The sequence below is a fragment of the Miscanthus floridulus genome, chromosome 15, assembly GCF_019320115.1.
Source record: "Miscanthus floridulus cultivar M001 chromosome 15, ASM1932011v1, whole genome shotgun sequence".
Classification (NCBI taxonomy): Eukaryota; Viridiplantae; Streptophyta; class Magnoliopsida; order Poales; family Poaceae; genus Miscanthus; species Miscanthus floridulus.
In genome coordinates this window covers 29,447,466-29,453,547 of record NC_089594.1, presented here as the reverse complement: position 1 = coordinate 29,453,547, position 6,082 = coordinate 29,447,466, and the positions used below count along the sequence as shown (strand labels likewise).

Here is a 6,082-nt window from a genome sequence, read left to right as displayed (position 1 = left end):
ATTTCAATCGTCTTCTAAAGGAATACAAGAGCCAGATTTTGATCCCCTATGCTGCCAACCCCGACTCCTATTTCCTCGGCCCAATGGGAAATCCTGACACTTCTGAAATCATTGAGAAGGAAACCCAAAGAATTCCTTTCAAGTCTGGGATCACCTCGTCAAACCGATGGCCAAACACGTTCAAAAATTGGCCATTTCCCCCAATCACCGGATGGCGTAACTGGTATAGGAGAATGCTGGAGAAAAGCAGCAGCCACTGGGAAAGTCAGGACATCAGTCATTGTCTGGAATTATCTTTAGCAGAGACACCCAGGAATGACTCCCTTCTGATAGCAGCTTCTCATTTTTGGTCTGACGCCATCAATGCCTTTATCTTTGGTCATGGTATTATGATCATCACTCTAGCCGACGTATTCATGATGACTGGCTTGAATGTGTCATTGCCAGTATATCCCTACAAATACAAGAGCAAAAGTAACCAAAGAGCCGTCAGCTCTAGATGTGGATGGGTCAGACATATTCAGAACTATATGAATGCATCTGGCGCCGTCTCTGACAAAGAGTTGAAAGCCTTCATGAATATGTGGCTATGCAGATTCATCTTCTGTGGAAAATCCAATGAACCAACCCTGAATCACATGGTAATGGCTGAAGACTTAGCTGAGGCACTCAGATCCCACTAGGCAAATATCTCTTAGGGTCTGCTTATCATATGATGCATCAGATCACCCTTCAGATGCGCCAAGGTGGAGAAATTTCTTGTGTGAATGGTCCCTGGTGGCTAATTCAAATGTGGATCCAACTATATATGCATTAGATAACCCCTGTGAGCCTCTTCAACCTAAGTTTCCCCTCAGTTAACTATGCTGAAGGTAGCACAGCAAAGGTTAAGGCTTATCAGACTTACGGGGAAGCAGCAGCATCTATAAGCATTGATATAGACATTGGTCATTTCTTCAAGCTATTTTTCAAAGGATTCGGCAATGTGCTCTGGTTTCCTTACAGAGAAAATGAAGATCTGACTTTGCCCTGCAAGTTTAGCTATGAAATTGGTTGTTCAGGCCAAGAATCCACAGAGACTTTCAACTCCTTTATCAAACCTTGCACTTTGCCAGCCGAATTTCATCATGGGAGATTAGTACAATCCACCTATGAATTCTATTATCCAAACATGGTGGCTAGACAATTAGGATGTGGCCAACTGCCTCCAAAATTCCTCTTCTCAACAATCATAAAGTCAAGGGAAGTAATAACAGAAGGAATGGAAGCCAAGAAGGTCTTTGAATTAGGATGGGAATTGCCAATATACGAACCATCTCCATTTGGGCTAATAGATGTTGCTCATCCCTTCTTTGTTTCTTGGTGGCAAGAATGGCATGCTCATATCTTCAATATATCAGTTCATTCTTTATGCAAAAACTTGCAACCCGATTTTGCTTCTGACAGTGAGGTAATTTCATTATGCCCATCATTTCTTATTCTTGAATCCACTTCTCATTTTAACATCCGGTCATGCACAGGATCTTGAGTTTACTCCCCCAACCAAAGCAATCCAGTACTATTCGGCTGGTCCCAAGCCTGCCCTAGGGTTTGATGCTCCAAACTTAAAGGAATTCATGAAAACTTCTGCAACTTTGGATTTAGCACCTCTAAAGGCACTCATGAGAACTCCTGCTACTTCAGCTGTTGCATCTTCAAGAGGAAAAAGCAAAAGGAAAACACCTGAAAGTTTTCTCTTACCCAAAAAACCAAGGACCAAGAAAGCCAGATTATCCCTTAAGGCATGAATCTTTTATTTTCTTATCAGGTCAACAATCTCACTTAGCAGTAAGCCTGACTACCTCTATATTCATTACTTCCATTGCAGCCACAAGTCGAAATTCCCACACTAGGCAATACCTCAGCGTCTGCAGAACTAACCCCTGAAGTTCCTACTAAAGATGAAGAAATTCATGATAGCGAAATTTCAGAGACTCATGAAGCTGAAGGTTCAAAGGCTCATAAACCTGATGAGACTATAGGTAACATTGTTCAACCAATTCTCCTTTTCTTTCTTTTTAATAACATCTACTCTCTTATGCTCATTATCATTTACTTCACTGAAAATAGATGAAATCTTAGATGAACTGGCAAGGGAAACCTCTCCTGATCAAGCTCCAAACCTGTCCCCTCTGAATCTTCAGCCAAGTTCCCCAGCAAGCCAGGGTATAACCCATCCTGATGATCAATCATCTCAGCAGGTAATCCTTTGTTTTACACTATATTTTAGCAAAATTACCCAATCGGCTAACACCTTCTTTCTTTTCTTTTCTTTAGAAGAACATCGCTAAACCGACCACCAGTTACTCCTTCTCTATTGAGGATTACATCATTGAGAAAGGTGAAGAGATTACTTCCCATCAATCCTTATCGCTGGAAAATCAGTCCCGGCTAAAAGAGGTGATCATTCTGTTAAACAAGGATATCATCAGTCTGGTTCAGGATGCAGACCAGATAAAAGACCTCCTTGAACTTATTGATCAAGATATCCCATCTGCTCTCAAGGTTCCCCTAGAATCTGCAGCCCATCTTGACGACCATTTTGCTATGGTGAGAAGGGCAACCAAAAATATATCTTCGAGGACCGCTCTGCAGAAGGATAGATCTCTGAAAAAGCTGGAGATTAATGATCTTCACTCTCATATCCAGACTACGAGAAATTCCTTAGCAACCTTGGAGCCTGAACTGAAAGCCATGGAGGATGAAAAAAGCAGACTAGAAGCTCAACTAGCCGAACTGAATGCCAAAATTCAGTCTCACAGGGCCCATATAACTAACTTGCCGAAGAACATAGAAGCAGCTTCACTAAAGATAGCTTCGACCATCAAAGAAGATCAGCAGATCAAGACTAAGCTATCCAGCATCCAGAGTTCTGAAGATGAAGATCAAAAAGTGCTAGATAATGTTAGCCGAATCAGGACTGAGGCTATAGAGGCAATTAATCATCTTCTGAACCAGTAGACATTGGATTTGTAATAAACTTAAGTGTGATATCTTCTTCCCCTTGATTAACCAGCTTTATGTTCATTTATTTTTATTCATTCGAAAGCAATCGGCCCCTTTCCCTTAAATTACTCGATTAGAATGTAGCCGATTGTCTCCATTCTTCTGATAGCCGAACGAATCCAATTCAAACATTGTGAGGGTATAACCGAACAATGTTGGCTCCAACAAACCAGGGAGATATTCAAGCGACGTTCGACTTAAACCATGCCTGGCCCAGTCCAGTAATGGCCCAACCGAAAGGGAAAAAACCTACTCCGCCGTTCGGGATTCTCGCCCCACAACCCCGTGGAATTCGCCACGATCCTTCGCTTTGGCTTATAAATAGACCCTTCCGTTAGCCTTCATCGCTATCTTCGCCTCAGCGTTCTAACATCTGTCTCCTCCACTTCCTTCGTTCGATTCATTCCAGAAGAAAACCCTAACCTCCATCAAAGCAAATGACGAACAGTGGCAATCGTGGCAAGCGTCCTGCCGACGGAGAGGCTGAAGGAAGCAGAGCATCGCGCTGCCGGCGTCGTGGGTATGATTCGGCTCTTTGCCCCCTTTGCAATTTCCTTGTTCATCTCTTAATTTCGATTTTTCTTTCCTCATTCATCAGGATAAGGGTCATCAGCTCCAGCCAATACCATCTCCTTCCTCCGGTGACGGCAGCTCAACCGGGAACTCCATCATCCGGCTCCTCCGGGTCTTCCAGCTCTTCAAGCTCTTACCATTCCAATCCTTGGGGTTCGGCAGAACCAGCAGATGCACACCATCCATACTCTCACGAGGAGGCGCTCAAGTTTCGCCAGGAAAGAGACGAAGCCCGGGAGGAGCTAGGCGACGTCTCCAAGAAGTTTGGCATCGATCAAGCCGAATGGGAGGACCAGCGGAAGCAATTCTGCGATGCCATCACCGGTTTGATATCCTCATTTAGTTTTATCATCCTGGCTTCCTTTGCTTGCCGACTCATTTCTTCTTTTCTGTCCAGCTCTTTCCGCGGAGAATGACCGCTTGAAGGCGGCGGCGAACAAGATCGCTGACAAGGTGAATGCCCAGGGGGAGACATCCGAAGCACGCCTTGATGCTGTGGATGGCCGCATTGATCAGGCCGTCATCCAAGGTGTGCACCTCGGCGCTTCTCTCGGGCTGGCGGCAATGACCTCCCAAACCAACGAGGACTACTCCTCCCAGCCAGTTGGCTTCGTTGGAGGACGCCCGGACGAGATCGACGACATTGATGAACGTCTGGAGGCCTACGATGATCATGCCGCTGCCCTTGCTGAAATCACAAACCCCCAGTCCATCCTCAACAAGTTATTTGAGGAGTAGTTTGTATTAGGATGAACTTTTATAAATAATCTCGTCCTTTGGAATAATATTTACTTCTTTGACTCTTTCCACTTGCGACTGTCAGAAAAATGCTGAAAACAACCCAGTTTTGGATAAACATTCTTGTGCTAGAGGCGATGCAAACTGCATCGGCTATTTTGTGCTAAAGGCGATATGAACGATATCGGCTATTCTCAATCTTGTATCTGATTTTTAGGCCAAAGGCGATTTTCTCTTTGTCGGTTTTTCTGATTTACATTCATGAACCAACCTCAACACTGGGGTAGTATTTCTTAAGAAATCTTCCATTAATAGCTCTGGTAAACTCCTCTCCAAATAAAGTCTTTAATATGTATGCATTGCCAGGTACACATTCTACAATTCGGAAAGGACCTTCCCAATTTGGAGACCATTTGCCGAACGCTCTATCCTTTGTTCCAACTGGCAATATAGTTTTCCAAACCAAATCTCCTTTTGCGAATTGCTTCAGCTTAACCCTTTTGTTATAATACTTGGCAACGCGCATTTTATTTTTCTCAATATTTTCTAATGCCTTGAGACGAATCAAATGTAAATCTTCCAATTCATCCATCATCAGATTCTTATAGTCTTCTTCTGCCAATTCTTTCTGTAACACAATTCGCCTCGAATCTGACCGTAATTCCCATGGTAGTATGGCATGATGCCCATAAACCAGTTCATAGGGAGACGTTTGAGTGGATCCATGACAAGCCATTCGGTAAGCCCACAGTGCTTCACTAAGAACCAAGTGCCATCTCCTTGGTTTTTCATCAATCTTCTTCTGAATGATTTTAATCATAATCTTATTTGATGCTTCTGCCTGTCCATTAGCTTGTGCATAATAAGGAGAAGAATTATACAATTTAATCCCCATATCTTTGGCAAAATCACAGAATTCCGAAGAAGTAAACTGAGTTCCTTGATCAGTTGTTATAGTCTGAGGAATCCCGAATCTGTGAACTATATGTTCCTTAACAAAACTGATCATATTCTCTGACATTACCTTCTTCAATGGGATAGCTTCAACCCACTTGGTGAAATAATCCGTGGCCAAGAGTACAAACTTGTGTCCCTTAATAGAAGGAGGATTGATCTGACCAATTAAATCTATACCCCATCCTCTGAACGGCCAAGGCTTGATTATAGGATTCATAGCAGACGCTGGAACTTTTTGAATATTACCGAATTTTTGACAATTGTGACACCCTTTGTAATATTCAAAACAATCTTCCAACATAGTTGGCCAAAAATAACCAGTTCTTCTAATTATCCACTTCATCCGATAAGCTGACTGATGTGCACCACACAATCCTTCGTGAACTTCATACATCACTTTCTTGGCCTCTTCTTGACTTAAACATTTGAGCAATATTCCATCGATGGACTTGTAATATAACTGATCATCAAGAAACACAAATTTGAGAGCTTTGTACCTGAGTTTTCGGGAAACCTTTTGAGATGGATCTTTCAGATAATTGGTAACTTCGTATCTCCAATCACCATCTACTTGATCAGTATTTAAAACATCTTCTTCCATAGCAAAAACTTCCCGACTCTCTCGATATCCAGAAGCAGCTTGAGCTAACTTATTTGCTTCTTCATTGCACTCTCTAGGGATATGATGCAAGGTCACTACCAAAAAATTCTTCAAAAGTTCTCTACACTCCTCATAATATTCTCTTAATACATTGTTCTTGCATTCATC

The 6,082-nt window shown here is 42.6% G+C and overlaps 1 long non-coding RNA gene across 1 annotated transcript; it reads left to right on the top strand.

Moving 5' to 3' along the window:
* Nucleotides 1-1,977: 1,977 nt before the first annotated feature.
* Nucleotides 1,978-2,445, top strand: LOC136508107 (uncharacterized). Its single transcript, XR_010771869.1, has 3 exons — nt 1,978-2,021; nt 2,110-2,240; nt 2,317-2,445. It is a non-coding gene; the product is annotated as an uncharacterized lncRNA (long non-coding RNA).
* Nucleotides 2,446-6,082: the final 3,637 nt, after the last annotated feature.